This window comes from Taudactylus pleione, unplaced genomic scaffold, assembly GCF_031769625.1.
Source record: "Taudactylus pleione unplaced genomic scaffold, aTauple2 ptg000573l, whole genome shotgun sequence".
NCBI lineage: Eukaryota > Metazoa > Chordata > Amphibia > Anura > Myobatrachidae > Taudactylus > Taudactylus pleione.
The window spans coordinates 6649275-6666146 of record NW_028284975.1 but is presented as its reverse complement, the minus strand read 5'-3'; positions in this window follow the sequence as shown (position 1 = coordinate 6666146).

Here is a 16872-nt window from a genome sequence, read left to right as displayed (position 1 = left end):
AGGATGTCATTCAGATAAAACAAATTTGCCAAGGAACTCCCGGAAGACATTGTTAATCAGTTCTTGGAGCACTGCTGGGGCATTAGCCAACCCAAATGCCATAACTAAATATTCGTAATGCCCAGTATGCATGGTGAACACCATCTTCCATTCATCTCCGGCCTGATCCGGATCAAATTGTAAGCTCCTCAAAGATCAACTTTAGAAAAAATGGTGGCCGAAAAGCACGGAGATGAGGGGCAGTGCATACAAGTTTTGGTGGTAATCTAATTCAGCACTCTATAGTCAATACAATTGTGTAATGACCCATCTTCTGGACGTAGAAAAAACCTGCCCCTACTGGAGATTTGGAGTGATGAATGAATCCCTTGACCAAGGCATCCTCAATATATTCCTCCATGGCCTTGCGCTCGGGAATTGAAAGAGAATAGAGGCAACCCTTGGGTAACCTGGCTCCTGATGACAGATGTATGGCACAATCGTATGGACAATGGACGATAAGGTGGTAGAGAATTGGCCTTGGACTTAGAGAATATGAAGAAAAAGGGGATTTAGTACCCGCACAAGAGCAGTTCAATTCTTTACATATTATATATTGCACCCATACATATGATTTAGTAAATATATATTTTTAATATTTAATATTTAATTTCTCATGGGAGGTGCGCCCTAGAATAAATATCAAAGCAAGAAAAATAGGTAGTATTCTATTCAGCAAAGTGGGGCACTCAAAAAGCAGTATCTCCTAAAATGTAACCTTTATTACATAAATTAAAAGCAAAATATAAATACAGAGGGCCTGATTCAGAGCCGCTCGCAAAAAGCAAGCGCTTGTTCTGAATCAGGGTGTGTGGTTTTTTTTTTTGTTGCAGACTCTTGGCCGCTCGCATAGCTGTGGGTTACCACCCACAGCTTATGCGAGCGGCCATGATGGTGGTTGCGATAGTCAAGAACATCGCGACCATCGGGCTTGCGACGAGACCCTTGCAGTAAGGTCTCATTGCCGCAAGCCCCAGTGGACTTCCTGCACTATTAGAGCAGGAAGTCCACCTACTGACATCACTAGTGATGTCAGTAGGGCCACCCACAAATGGAGGCGTTCCTGCAGGAACGCCTCCGTTTGCTCAGCCACCCCCCCGCCTTCCAAATGGGGCAGCTGTCAATCAACATCGACAGCTGCCCCTTTTGGATGCGAGTGCCGGAGCGAGTGCTTTTTGCGCTCGCTCCGGGGCTCGTGCATGCGCAGTGCACATGCCACGTGTGCGCACTGGGCCAACATCGACCCGCTTGCGAATGCATAGCGCTTGCGAGCGGGTCTGAATCAGGCCCAGAATGTGAAGTGATATGTACTGTAACATGTATGTAGTTTATATTGTCAGTTAAAAAAACGGACACCTCAAATATAGGGTATTTACTAGGGGTGTGCACCGGCCACTTTCGTGTTTTGTGTTTTGGTTTTGGATCTGGATCTTTCTTCATGTTTTGGATCTGGATTGGTTTTGCCAAAACCACCCTTCCGTGTTTTGGGTTCTGGGTTTTGTGTTTTGGATCTGTATTTTTTTTTTAAAAAGCATAAAAACAGCTAAAATCACGGAATGTGTTGATTTTTCTGCTCCTATGCTATTATTAACCTCAAAAACCTTAATTTCCACTCATTTCTAGTCTATTCTGAACACCTCACACCTCACAATAGTGTTTTTATGTCCAAAAGGTTGCACCGAGGTAGATGGATGACTATGCTAAGTGACATGAGTGGGCGGCACAAATACGTGGCCCATCTAGGAGTGACACTGCAGTGGCAGACAGGATGGCAGTTTGAAAAACTAGGCCCCAAACAGTACATAATTCAAATAAAAAAAAGAGGTGCAAGATGGAATTGTCCTTGGGCCCTCCCACCCACCCTTATGTTGTATAAACAGGACATGCACACTTTAAAAAACCAATCATTTCAGTGCCAGGGTCTGCCACATGACTGTGGCTGAAATGATTGGTTCGTTTGGGCCCCCATAAAACAAGCTGGCAATTAATCTGTCCCTGCACAAACTGGCTCTACGGAGGCAAGATGTCATCCTCATCCTCATCCACTGATTCCTTACTCTCTTCAGTGTTGTGTACATCCTCATCCTCACAGAGTATTAACTCGTCGCCGCTGGAATCCACCACCACAAGTCCCTCTGTACGTTCTGGAGGCTGGTTTTCCTGGAAGAGTTGATAATTAATTTTTATGAACATCATCTTCTCCACATTTTGTGGAAGCAACCTCCTACGCCTTTCGCTGACAAGGTTCCCGGCTGCACTAAACACTCTTTTGGAGTACACACTGGAGGGGGGGCAACTCAGGTAAAATAGAGCCAGTTTGTACAGGGGCCTCCAAATTGCCTCTTTTTCCTGCCAGTACAGGTATGGACTGTCTGACATGCCTACTTGGATGCTGTCACCGATGTAATCCTCCACCATTCTGTCAATGGTGACAGTATCATATGCAGTGACAGAAGACATGTCAGAAATTGTTGCCAGGTCCTTCAGTCCGGACCAGATGTCCAAACTTGGTCCTGCCTGCCCTACATCACTGCCAGCGGGTTGCTTAGGATACCTAATTTTTTTCCTGGCAGCCCCATTTGCGGGAGAAAATGAAGAAGGAGCTGTTGACGTGTCACGTTCCGCTTCAGCTGACAGTGTTTTCACCAGCAGGTCTTTGCACCTCTGCAGGTTTGTGTCGGCCGGAAAGAGAGACACCACATAGGCTTTAAACCTAGGATCGAGCACGGTGGCCAAAATGTAGTGGTCTGATTTCAACAGATTGACCACCCTGGAATCCTGGCAAAGCGAATAAAGGGCTTCATTCATAAGTCCCACATGCCAAGCGGAATCGCTCTGTCTTAGCTCCTCCTTCACTTTCTCCAGCTGTTTCTGCAAAAGCCTGATGAGGGGAATGACCTGACTCAAGCTGGCAGTGTCTGAACTGACTTCACGTGTGGCAAGTTCAAAGGGCTGGAGAACCTTGCACAATACGGAAATCATTCTCCACTGTGCTTGAGTCAGGTGCATACCCCCTCCTTTGCCTATGTCATAGGTGGATGTATAGGCTTGAATGGCCTTTTGCTGCTCTTCCATCCTCTGAAGCATATAGAGGGTTGAGTTCCACCGCGTCACAACCTCTTGCTTCAGGTGATGGCGGGGCAGGTTCAAGAGTGTTTGCTGGTGCTCCAGTTTTCGGCACGCAGTCACTGAATGGCGAAAGTGGACAGAAATTTTTCGGGCCACCCAAAGCGTCTCCTGCATGTCCCTGTCGCTTTTCAGAAAATTCTGCACCACCAAGTTTATTGTGTGAGCAAAACATGGGACGTGCTGGAATTTGGCCAGATGTAATGCCCGCACAATATTGGTGGCATTGTCAGATATCACAAATCCCCAGGAGAGTCTAAGTGGGGTAAGCCACTGGGCGATGATTTCCCTCAGTTTCTCTAAGAGGTTGTCAGCGGTGTGCCTCTTACTGAAACCGATGATACACAGCGTAGCCTGCCTGGGAACGAGCTGGCGTTTCTGAGATGCTGCTACTGGTGACACTGCTGCTGTTGCTGCGTAAGGTGATACATCTACCCAGTGGGCTGTCACAGTCATATAGTCCTTAGTCTGCCCTGTTCCACTTGTCCACATGTCCGTGGTTAAGTGGACATTGGGTACAACGGCATTTTTCAGGACACTGAGGACACTTTTTCTGACGTTTCTGTACAGTCTCGGTATCGCCTGCCTAGTGAAGTGGAATCTAGATGGGATTTGGAACCGGGGACACACTACCTCCATCAATTGTCGAAATCCCACTGCACTAATGGCGGATACCGGATGCACGTCAAACACCAACATAGCAGTCAAGGCCTCAGTTATACGTTTTGCTTCAGGATGACTGCAGTCGTACTTAAAGGACTGTTGGAGGGTCAATTGTTTAGTAAAAGTAGTGGTGTTCCTACTTCCTCTCTGGGATGATGAACGATTCCCAACAGCAGCAGCGGCAGCAGGAGGCGTAGCAATGCAGGATCCACCGGAGGAATCCCGGATAGGAGAGTCAGTCATGCCAGTGACATGGCCTGCAGGACTACTTCCGATCCTGACTAAGGAGGAAATTGACGAGGAGGGAGTTGATGGTGTGGTTTGCAGGCGCTTGGATACAACAGGACAACGGGATTTAGGTGTCCCTGGACTGCTTACGGTCTTAGCCAAAGTTTCTGAACTTGACAGTAACTTTTTATGAACGCGCTGCAGGTGCCGTATAAGGGAGGATGTTCCTAGGTGGTTAACGTCCCTACCCCTACTTATTTCACCTTTACATATGGTACATATGGCAAGACAGTTGTTGTCCGGATTTGGATAGAAATATTGCCACACCAAAGAGGTGGAATGTTTGGTCTTCTGCCCAGGCATGACCGTGATGGGCTTTTTCATCCCACGGACAACAACTGTCTCCCCCGGAGCCAGATTTAAACAAACCACATCACCATCAGAATCCTCCTCGCCAACTTCCTCCTCAGCGCCAGCTACACCAGTATCCTCATCCTGTTGTACTTCAATAGTGACATCTTCAATTTGCATATCAGCAAGTGGACTGTGGGTGCTCCTTTCAGCACTTGCAGGGGGCGTGCAAATGGTGTAAAGAGCCACCTCTTCCCGTCCAGTGCTGGGAAGGTCAGGCATCGCAACCACCACCACACTTGGACTCTCCTTGGGGATTTGTGATATCTTCTTAGAACGCACAGTTCTTCGCTGTGCTTTTGCCAGCTTAACTCGTTTGATTTTTTTAGTGGGAGGAGTGCTTCCATCGTCATGTGAAGCTGAACCACTAGTCATGAACATAGGGAAAGACCATAGCCATTCCTTGCCACTCCGTGTCGTAAATGGCATATTGGCAAGTTTACGTTTCTCTTCAGATGATTTAAATGTTTTTTTCAAGGTCATTTTCCTGAACTTTGTCATTTGGGATTGTATGTGCCCTCTACTATGACATTGGGCATCGGCCTTGGCAGACGACGTTGATGGCATGTTATCGTCTATGTCATGACTAGTGGCAGCAGCTTCAGCACTAGGAGGAAGTGGTTCTTGATCTTTCCATATTTTATTTTTATCGGAGAAAGTTTGGTCCTCCATTTATGTTATATTGATATATACGTTCAACTAAGACGCACACAAACACAGAAAATTTTTTTTTATTTTTTTTGGAGACTAGTACACTTTGTGGGTTACACCACCCTTTAAGAAATGAGCCAGCTGGCCCTTTACTTATGGGACACAGGCGCACGCTTGGCGCTGCTCCTTTGTTGATGCACGTGCGGCTACTGCGCACACAATTCACAAACACAAAAAAATATATTTTTTTATTTTGTTTGGAGTGCCCTTTGGGGGTTACAGCACCCTTTAATGGACAAGCCAGCCGGCCTTTTTTTTATGGGACACAGGCGCTTGCTTGGCGCTGCTCCTTCATTGATGCACGTGCAGCCACAATGCACACAATTCACAAACACAGAAAAAAAAATTTTATTTTGTTTGGAGTGCCCTTTGGGGGTTACAGCACCCTTTAGCGGTCAATCCAGCCGGCCCTTTGTTTATGGGACACAGGCACACGCTTGGCACTACTTTGTTGATGCACGTGTGGCTACTGCGCACACAGGGGGTCATTCAGACCCACTCGCAAGTGGCAGTACGCTCGCAAGAGGGTCGATGGTCCCCACTGCACATGCGCATGACGGAGTGAGCTCGGTCGTGCGCATGCGCGAGACCCGGCGAGCGTCGGGGAATCCGTCGCTCGGGGTCTCGCACCAAAGGGGGCGTGCTGTCGATGGTGACTGACAGCACACCCCCTTTGGTGGGCGTGCCGGCCAGATGGAGGCGTTCCCATGGGAATGCCAACTGTCTGAAGCCGGCCCCATGGACATCACTAGTGATGTCAGTGGGAGTGATTTTGGCTCTGATAGAGCCAAAATCACTCCAGGGCTTGTGGCTGGGAAACCCAACCGTAGGGTTTCCCTCGCAAGTCCGATGGTCGTGATGGTCAAGACCATCGCGACCATCTTTTTGGATGCTTGTATATGCTGTGGGTGGTGACCCACAGCTACACGAGCGTCCAGGAGGACGCTCCATTTTAATGGAGGAGGGCCCTGATTCAGAGCGAGCGCTCTGGTCATAGCGTCCGGCTCTGAATCAGGGCCACAATTCACAAAAACAGAAAATATTTTTTTATTTTGTTTGGAGTGTACTTTGGGGGTTACAGCACCCTTTAACGGTCAAGCCAGCCGGCCCTTTACTTATGACACAGGCGAACGCTTGGCACTACTTTGTTGATGCATGTGCGGCTACTGCGCACAATTCACAAACACAAAAAAATATGTTTTTTTATTTTGTTTGGAGTGCCCTTTGGGGGTTACAGCACCCTTTAGCAGTCAATCCAGCCGGCCCTTTATTTATGGGACTCAGGTGCATGCTTGGCACTACTTTGTTGATGCACGTGCGGCTACTGCGCACACAATTCGCAAACACAAAAAAATATATTTTTTTATTTTGTTTGGAGTGCCCTTTGGGGGTTACAGCACCCTTTAGCGGTCAATCCAGCCGGCCCTTTTTTTATGGGACACAGGCGCATGCTTGGCACTACTTTGTTGATGCCCGTGCGGCTACTGCGCACACAATTCACAAACACAGAAAATATTTTTTTATTTGGTTTGGAGTGTACTTTGGGGGTTACAGCACCCTTTAATGGTCAAGCCAGCCGGCCCTTTACTTATGACACAGGCACACGCTTGGCACTACTTTGTTGATGCACGTGCGGATACTGCGCACACAATTCACAAACACAGAAAAAAAATATATTTTTTCAGCACTTGGGGACGGACAGAGCACCCCCTGGACAACACTACAGCACCCCTTTAGGACTGGGACACTGCACAGGACTTTGGAGTGGACACAGCCCCTATGGACAACTGACTGCACAACACAGTCCAGCCAGACCCTATGGACTTTGAAGTAGTGGACACAGCCCCTATGGACAACAGCAGCACAGCACAACACAGCCAGCCCCTATGGACTTTGAAGTAGTGGACACAGCCCCTATGGACAACAGCAGCACAGCGCAGCACAGCACAACACTACTCTGCTCTACACTACACTACACTACACAGCCCAGCCAGCCCTAACTCCCACCCTCCCTCTTCACTGTCCACAGCCGAGTGAGAAAATGGCGCCGACACGGGTACCTTATATAGGATCCAAAACCCGCGAGACCCAGAAGGCGGGATGATGACGTTTTGCCTCGATTTCAGATCCGAGTCAGGCGGGAAAAGTTGAGCCTGACTCGGATCGGCCTCGGATCGGGGGGGTCTCGGGGGGGTTCAGATTTCAGAAATCCGAACCCGCTCACCCTAGTATTTACCCTAGTCCTTGGAATGTGGGCCTTGAGCTAGAATGTAGCTATTGGTATTGGAGGTGTATTATTATTCAATTATCAACCTCAATTAATTGGTGGAAACCTCTCCAGACCCTCTATACCTGAACATACACTACTATCCGCTAGTGGCTCTTATATATTCTGAATCCTGCTGGTCACTAGAATGAAAATGTCATGTAACTACACATAGTAACTATATTTTCTGTTACAAAGATGCTGATCTTTGTGCAACTGGGATCAATCACCACTGCCATTCACTCTGCTGTTCTCAGCAGTGACTCATCTGTTATCCACTAAAGGTCAAATCAGTTGACTTATTGAGCCCTCTCTCTGTATAGGTACAAATAGTGTATATCTGCCTGCAGTATCATTCTACAATGATCAGTAAACCATATGTAACTCACTCATACTGTTCAACAATCTAATGTTGTATATACCAGTTAAACATCTGGTACACACTCCAACACAATTGTGTGTGATCCAGTAGGTTATCACACTGCAGGTGTAGACTGCTAAGGCAGTGTGGAAGTATCCAAGCCCACCAAGAGCAGCGCCAGACCTTGGTAAAAGGGGTTAAAAAAATAATAAATTTGACTGCTAGTGAGAGGGGTGCTGTGAGCCCCCTCAGCCCGGTGCATAACCAGTGGGGGGCATGATCAGAGTGATTGTTCCCCCCACAGGCATAGGAGACTGCTGTGGCTGCTACTTAGCAGCCGCGAGCAGTCTCCCAGTGCAGCCCAGCACACACCAGCATGTGCTGGGCTGCTGCGATGTAAGAGGGGGGGGAGCGGTGCCAGACTCAGGCCCCTCCAGCAAGCCCAGGCATGGGTAATTAGTACCCCCCCATCTTGGCACCCCTGGAAGTATCAGTCAATTTCATGTGTATAATATTCTCATGGTGTGCTTTGATACCCTTACTATATTAAAGCAAATAATGTTTGAGCACTAGATAATTTTTTCACTTTTCACAGTGATAGTCACTCTCGGGGAGATTCTTTTTGATACTTATTTAATATTTATAACCACAGGCAGATGTCAGACACAGTAAATCATTTATGTGCACAGGCTAAATGTCTGCTAGTAACATGCATATAGTTCTATTGAAAACACTTTCACTTGATCCTAGCTATATGGCAGGAATGTGTCTGGTGTCACTCTGGCCAAGATAGAATTACAGAAAATTAGTGGGTGTGTATATCACCTTCTCAAGCATATATATATATATATATATATATATACTGCAAAAGTTCGGCACTCAGTGAAAGCAACGAGGTGCGGGGTGCCGTCCTAAATGAAAACTATAGACACGATGTTACTCCGATGGGCGGTATGGCAACCCCCAGGGGAAGCAAACAAAACACAGGAGGCACTCCCTTGTAGAAAATAGAAAGAAAAATGTATATACTTATAACATGATGCATAGGCGTTACAGCAATATGTCAACATTTCAAGGTCCGCAGACCTTTTCATCAGTACTGTACATCTAGTAACTTGTTACTAGATGTACAGTCCTGACGAAAAGGTCTGCGGACCTTGAAACGTTGACATATTGCTGTACCGCCTTTGCATCATGTTATAAGTATATACATTTTTCTTTCTATTTTCTACAAGGGAGTGCCTCCTGTGTTTTGTTTGCTTCCCCTGGGGGTTGCCATACCGCCCATCGGAGTAACATCGTGTCTATATATATATATATATATAAAGAGAAAAATACTGGATGGCACTCCGGGATCAATATAAATAAAACAAACCACTCTCATGTGGATTATCAACGTTTCAGAGGTTTTCCCTCTTTTAAATAGACACTCACCTCCGTGCATCACACTGCCATGAACCCCGTTCAGACGCCGATGACAACATCACTAGCGGCCGCCCGCAGGCGTCCCAGCAACCCGTAAGGGGCATGGCTTACCTTACGTACCCATCACCATGGAAACTGCAGATACAGATAAACAAAACAGTACTATAAACACACTCTGAGCCACTGACTAAAACCTGACATATGATAAGGATAACATCTATACCTGTATAACTGGATAAACTGAGGGAATAAAAGTAAACATACATATAGCGCTCTAGGTGCACTATGGTCGGCTGACTGAATGCAGAAGCTGCAATAAGGAAAATACTATAGCCGACATACATGACTAAATGCCAGCACTAAAACGTAGAAACTGGGGCTTGCGGCAGATGAGACCCTACCACAAGGGTCTCATCGCAAGCCCGATGGTCACAATGGTCCACACTGTATCCGACCCACACTGTATCCAACCCATACTGTATCCAACCCACACTGTATCCTGCACTGTATGCGATCCAAACTGTATCCAACCCACACTGTATGCGACCATCGCGACCATCACCTGGGCACTCGCTAAAGCTGTGGGTGGTCACCCACAACTTAGCAAGTGGCCAGGAGGCCGGGTATGTCAAAACAAAGCAGCCGTCCTGATTCAGAGTGAGCGCTCGCTTTTTGCGAGCGGCTCTGAATCAGGCCCTGTGTTCAGAGTGAGTATCCACCTTGCTTCTTTTTGTAATAATGTGCGACCTCAGGCACCACCTCTTAAGATGGGAGGTACCCAATCAATCATTTTGTACCACAATGTACTGAAATTATGTTTGAAATCATGAACATGCCTAGCAACAGGCTGCTCAGAAGGTTTACCATCTATAGCAGCTCTGATGCTGGATCTGTGAAGGGGCATGCGCTCCTTCAACTGCCTGGCGGTTTTACCTACATACAGGAGCCCGCACGGGCACCTGATGTAGTATACCACTAAACAAATGGAACAGGTCAGGGGAAATCTAATCTGGAATTTATTGCCGACCTCGGGAGCACAAATGTTTCCCCTATCTCAAGAAAGCTGCATGTAGTGCAACCCGTGCAACGGTAGTTGCCAGCTTTACTTGTGAGGAAATGGCTGGATTTGGGGGTCTTTAAAGATGAGATGTTATGTACGACATGATCTTTAATATTTTTGCCTCGCCTATAAGCAGGCATGATGGAGGAATTACTGCGGACTTGTAGAGCTTCATCATTGGACACAATGGGCCAAAGCTCTTTAGCTGATTTCATAAGGTTATGGCTTAAAGATATATAATCCTGTGTCCAGACCATCCTCTGTGAGTTATTCTTGTTACGGGGGGGTTGAATTCAATGCATCCATTCTACTGATTGACAGCGCTCTGTTCTTAGTCAATTTTAGAGCTTTGGGATGGTATCCTCTGGCAAGGAACTTGTTCGTCATTATGTCCATCTGTACACTGGCATCCTCTGTGTTACTGCAAATCCTCACAATCAGTAAGAAATGGGAAAAGGGGAGGCATTTTTTTGAAGCCGGAGGATGATGACTAATAGCCTTCAGGTATTTATTTCTGTCAGTCAGTCTGCCAGGAAGGCAAGGTATACAGCTGGGTTAACAACAGATGCCAGCCTAACAACAGAAAACCCCATTTAAGATCTAATCACAAGCTCCAATTTGAGACTGAGACTTCAAGTGGGGGTGCATCATCTAGTGATCACGAATGTGCTGGGGAGTCAACAAGCCAACCATTCAGAAACCCCCTTTGGGGGTAATCACCAGAGCCCAGATTGGGTGCCCAAAAGAGCATGCACTCGGAGGGGTGGCCAGTGGATCAGGTCGTGGAAAAAGAGGGCACAGAGGGAGGGCATAGTGTTCAATCTGTCATCCAGCAGCCTTACATTGGATGAAGTAAAGGTCCTTAACAAGGGTCTTTCATATGTTCCTAATACTCCAGACGCTTTCTCCTCAAAAATTGATTCATATAAATTCAACCGGAGGATTAAATTGAAAGAATTTTTTGGTGTTTGGGACAAAATACCCACCAAAGACCCACCATTCCACAAACATTCCACTTTTGTGCCCACATCTACCAATCAGGCTGTTAAATATTTCATGTCCCACATGAACAAAAATATTGATGTATGTCACACGAAATACAAACCCTCTACTCCTAATCTGTCTCATTCGGAACAGAAAGCTTTGAAGGACCTTGCCGGTTACCAAGACATCGCTGTGCATCTCGTGGATAAGGGAGGAGGTGTGGTGGATCTAGACTTGATGCATATAAAAAAGAGATTTATGGCCAACTATCCGACAATCAAGTATATGAGCAACTTACCACTGATTTTACAACCAGGTATAAAGTGGAACTTGACTCAATTCTAGACAAGGCAGTAGAAGATGACATCATCTAAAGGAAAAGTAAAGATGCCCTGGTGACGGAATTTCCAAAAGTTCCTGTTTTGTATACCATCCCGAAATTGCACAAGAATCCTCTGAATCTACCCGGGAGGCCTATAATTGCAGCTAGAGATTCTTTATATTATGCTATTTATCAATTTCTGGACTTTTTCCTGCAACCAGTCGTTCAGCAAGAACCTACCTGCCTGAAAGATACCACGTATTTTCTACTTAATCTGCAACTATTATCATCATTACCCTCACAACATCTGATGTGCACCATTGATGTGGTGAGCCTATATACTTGCATCCCACACAATAGGGGCTTGGAATCCCTCAGATGCATCCTCAGCAATAACGGTGCATATACCGGTCCAGATATTGTTTTTTTTATTACCCCCTCAGTCTAACTTTATCCAGAAATTACTTTACATTTGATAGTAAATTTTACAACCAACATTCTGGATGTGTGATGGGATCGTACGTAGCTCCACCATTTGCCAACTTATTCATGATCCAGGTTGAAAGGGATATTTTTTCTTGGATCCCCAAATTGCACAATACATCACCTTTTTCTGCTGTTACATTGATGACATCTTCCTCTTATGGTCAGGTGATCAACAATCATTTTTGGAGTCAATGTTCAATATCAATGAGAAGGATGCGGCTGTTAAATTCTCCTTCGATTGCAGCTACATGTAGGTACATTGGACCTCATTCAGAGTCGGTCGTTGTGGCCGCACGGTCATACGCCACCGATGTTCGCTAAACTGCGCATGCGTAAAGTTCGCAATGCGCGTGCGCAAACTAGCTGCTATGATCAGAAATTTCTCTCTCCTTGAACACAGCCAGGTCGGTAGTTTGAGTGACAGAATGAGGCATTTGTGGGTGGTAACAGGGGAAGGTGCTTGAAAACGGGGGAGTGGAGATCCGAACGCAGGCATGCCTAATTATGCGAACGGCATTTTATGGGAGTGCATAATTAACAAAGTAGTGTCATGGCACACGTGACATGGGTGGTTTGTACACTGACCTGATCGTAGTGCTTAAGAGAGGGTAAGGTCAACCTTAAGCTCTACGACCAGTTCCGATGGTTACCGATGGTCTCGATTAATCCTTATATGGCCGGAGATGACGTGTAATGTGTACGAGAAGGGGGCGTATTTTTTGTCTTACGGCCGCATCCTCCCCTTGGTCGGCCAGCTAACGTTCCGATCTTAAGGACACAACTTGCAAGTGCATCATTAGCATATTCGGCTCCTTTTCCCTTACGTCCATGCGGCCGCAACGACCAACTCTGAATGAGGTCCATTATTTGGATGTAGCTGTCAAACTTAATGCCCTAGGGGTAATCAAGACTTCAATTTGCACTAAAGTGACTGACAGAAATAAATGCCTGGAGGCCACCAGTTATCATCCTCCAGCTTCAAAAAGAGGCCTCCCCTTTTCCCAATTCTTATGGATTGTGAGGAATTGCAGTAACACAGAGCATGCCAGTGTACAGATGGACATAATGACGAACAAGTTCCTTGCCAGAGGATACCATCCCAAAGCTCTAAAATTGGCTAAGAACAGAGCCCTGTCAATCAGTAGAATGGATGCATTGAATTTACCCCCTGTAACAAGAATAACTCACAGAGGATGGTCTGGACACAGGATTATATATCTTTAAGCCATAACCTTATGAAATCAGCTAAAGAGCTTTGGCCCATTGTGTCCAATGATGAAGCTCTACAAGTCCTCAGTAATTCCTCCATCATGCCTGCTTATAGGTGAGGCAAAGGTATTAAAGATCATGTCATACATAATGACATCTCATCTTTAAAGACCCCCAAAACCAGCCATTTCCTCACCCGTAAAGCTGGCAACTACCGTTGCACGGGTTGCACTACATGCAGCTTTCTTGGGATAGGGGATACACTTGTGCACCTGAGGTCAGGCAAAAAATTCCAGATTAGATTTCCCCTGACCTGTTCCATTTGTTTAGTGGTATACTACATCAGGTGCCCGTGCGGGCTCCTGTATGTAGGTAAAACCACCAGGTGGTTGAAGGAGCACATGGCCCTTCACAGATCCAGCATCAGAGCTGCTATAGATGGTAAACCTTCTGAGCAGCCTGTTGCTAGGCATTTTCGTGATTTCAAACATAATTTGAGTACATTGTAGTACAAAATGATTGATTGGGTACCTCCCATCTTAAGAGGTGGTAACTGAGGTCGCACATTATTACAAAAAGAAGCGAGGTGGATTCATACTCTGAACACAGAGATGCTCTCTTATTCCTGTTTTTTATGATTTTCATATAGTGTATTTCTATACAGGCTGTTTGATGTTTATATTGCCTCATAGTACTGTCCTAATTTAGACTATTCCCTTCAGTCTCTAGGTTAGCCTCTAATATACAGTTTCTACATTTTAGTGCTGGCATTTAGTCATGTATGTCGGCTATAGTATTTTCCTTATTGCATCTTCTGCATTCAGTCAGCAGACCATAGTGCACCTAGAGCACTATATGTATGTTTACTTTTATTCCCTCAGTTTATCCAGTTATACAGGTATAAATATTATCCTTATCATATGTCCACAGAGCCTCAGGTTTTAGTCAGTGGCTCAGAGTGTGTTTATAGTACTGTTTTGTTTATCTGTATCTGCAGTTTCCATGGTGATGGGTACGTAAGGTAAGCCATGCTCCCTACGGGTTGCTGGGACGCCTGCGGGTGGCCGCTAGTGATGACATCATCGACGCCTGAACGGGGTTCATGGCAGTGTGATGCACGGAGGTGAGTGTCTATTTATATCTGTATTCGTAGTTCATTATACTGTGATGTCTTGATAAAAGGGGAAGAACCTCTGAAACATTGATAATCCACATGAGAGTGGTTTGTTTTATTTATATTGATCCCTGAGTGCCATCTAGTATTTTTCTCTTTATGCATTTACTGCCTGTGCAGCAGGAAGGAAGGGCACCTGGACTGTTGTGTATCTATCATGTTGGAGTGCCAGACACCCAGACTGTGATTATATATATATATATATATATATTAGGGGTGAGCGGGTTCGGATTTCTGAAATCCGAACCCCCCCGAGCCCCCCCGATCCGAGTCCGATCCGAATCAGGCTCGACTTTTCCCGCCTGACTCGGATCTGAAATCGAGGCAAAACGTCATCATCCCGCCTTCCGAGTCTCGCGGGTTTTGGATCCTATATAAGGTACCCACGTCGGCGCCATTTTCTCACTCGGCTGTGGACAGTGAAGAGGGAGGGTGGGAGTTAGGGCTGTGTAGTGTAGTGTAGTGTAGTGCTGCTGTTGTCCACTACTTCAAAGTCCATAGGGGCTGGCTGTGTTGTGCTGTGCTGCTGTTGTTAATAGGGGCTGTGTCCACTACTTCAAAGTCCATAGGGGCTGGCTGGACTGTGTTGTGCAGTCAGTTCTCCATAGGGGCTGTGTCCACTCCAAAGTCCTGTGCAGTGTCCCAGTCCTAAAGGAGTGCTGCAGTGTTGTCCAGGGGGTGCTCTGTCCATCAGGGGTGCTCCCCCCAAGTGCTAAAAAAATAATATATTTTCTGTGTTTGTGAATTGTGTGCGCAGTAGCCGCACGTGCATCAACAAAGTAGTGCCAAGCGTGCGCCTGTGTCATAAGTAAAGGGCCGGCTGGCTTGACCGTTAAGGGTGCTGTAACCCCCGAAAGTACACTCCAGTCCAAACCAAAAAAAAAATTATTTTCTGTGTTTGTGAATTGTGTGCGCAGTAGCCGCACGTGCATCAACAAAGTAGTGCCAAGCGTGCGCCTGTGTCATAAGTAAAGGGCCGGCTGGCTTGACCGTTAAGGGTGCTGTAACCCCCGAAAGTACACTCCAGTCCAAACCAAAAAAAAAATTATTTTCTTTGTTTGTGAATTGTGTGCGCAGTAGCCGCACGTGCATCAACAAAGTAGTGCCAAGCGTGCGCCTGTGTCATAAGTAAAGGGCCGGCTGGCTTGACCGTTAAGGGTGCTGTAACCCCCGAAAGTACACTCCAGTCCAAACCCAAAAAAAAATTATTTTCTGTGTTTGTGAATTGTGTGCGCAGTAGCCGCACGTGCATCAACAAAGTAGTGCCAAGCGTGCGCCTGTGTCATAAGTAAAGGGCCGGCTGGCTTGACCGTTAAGGGTGCTGTAACCCCCGAAAGTACACTCCAGTCCAAACCAAAAAAAAAAATATTTTCTGTGTTTGTGAATTGTGTGCGCAGTAGCCGCACGTGCATCAACAAAGTAGTGCCAAGCGTGCGCCTGTGTCATAAGTAAAGGGCCGGCTGGCTTGACCGTTAAGGGTGCTGTAACCCCCGAAAGTACACTCCAGTCCAAACCAAAAAAAAAATTATTTTCTGTGTTTGTGAATTGTGTGCGCAGTAGCCGCACGTGCATCAACAAAGTAGTGCCAAGCGTGCGCCTGTGTCATAAGTAAAGGGCCGGCTGGCTTGACCGTTAAGGGTGCTGTAACCCCCGAAAGTACACTCCAGTCCAAACCAAAAAAAAAATTATTTTCTGTGTTTGTGAATTGTGTGCGCAGTAGCCGCACGTGCATCAACAAAGTAGCGCCAAGCGTGCACCTGTGTCATAAGTAAAGGGCCGGCTGGCTTGACCGTTAAGGGTGCTGTAACCCCCGAAAGTACACTCCAGTCCAAACAAAAAAAAAATTATTTTCTGTGTTTGTGAATTGTGTGCGCAGTAGCCGCACGTGCATCAACAAAGTAGTGCCAAGCGTGCGCCTGTGTCATAAGTAAAGGGCCGGCTGGCTTGACCGTTAAGGGTGCTGTAACCCCCGAAAGTACACTCCAGTCCAAACCAAAAAAAAAATTATTTTCTGTGTTTGTGAATTGTGTGCGCAGTAGCCGCACGTGCATCAACAAAGTAGTGCCAAGCGTGCGCCTGTGTCATAAGTAAAGGGCCGGCTGGCTTGACCGTTAAGGGTGCTGTAACCCCCGAAAGTACACTCCAGTCCAAACCAAAAAAAAAATTATTTTCTGTGTTTGTGAATTGTGTGCGCAGTAGCCGCACGTGCATCAACAAAGTAGTGCCAAGCGTGCGCCTGTGTCATAAGTAAAGGGCCGGCTGGCTTGACCGTTAAGGGTGCTGTAACCCCCGAAAGTACACTCCAGTCCAAACCAAAAAAAAAATTATTTTCTGTGTTTGTGAATTGTGTGCGCAGTAGCCGCACGTGCATCAACAAAGTAGTGCCAAGCGTGCGCCTGTGTCATAA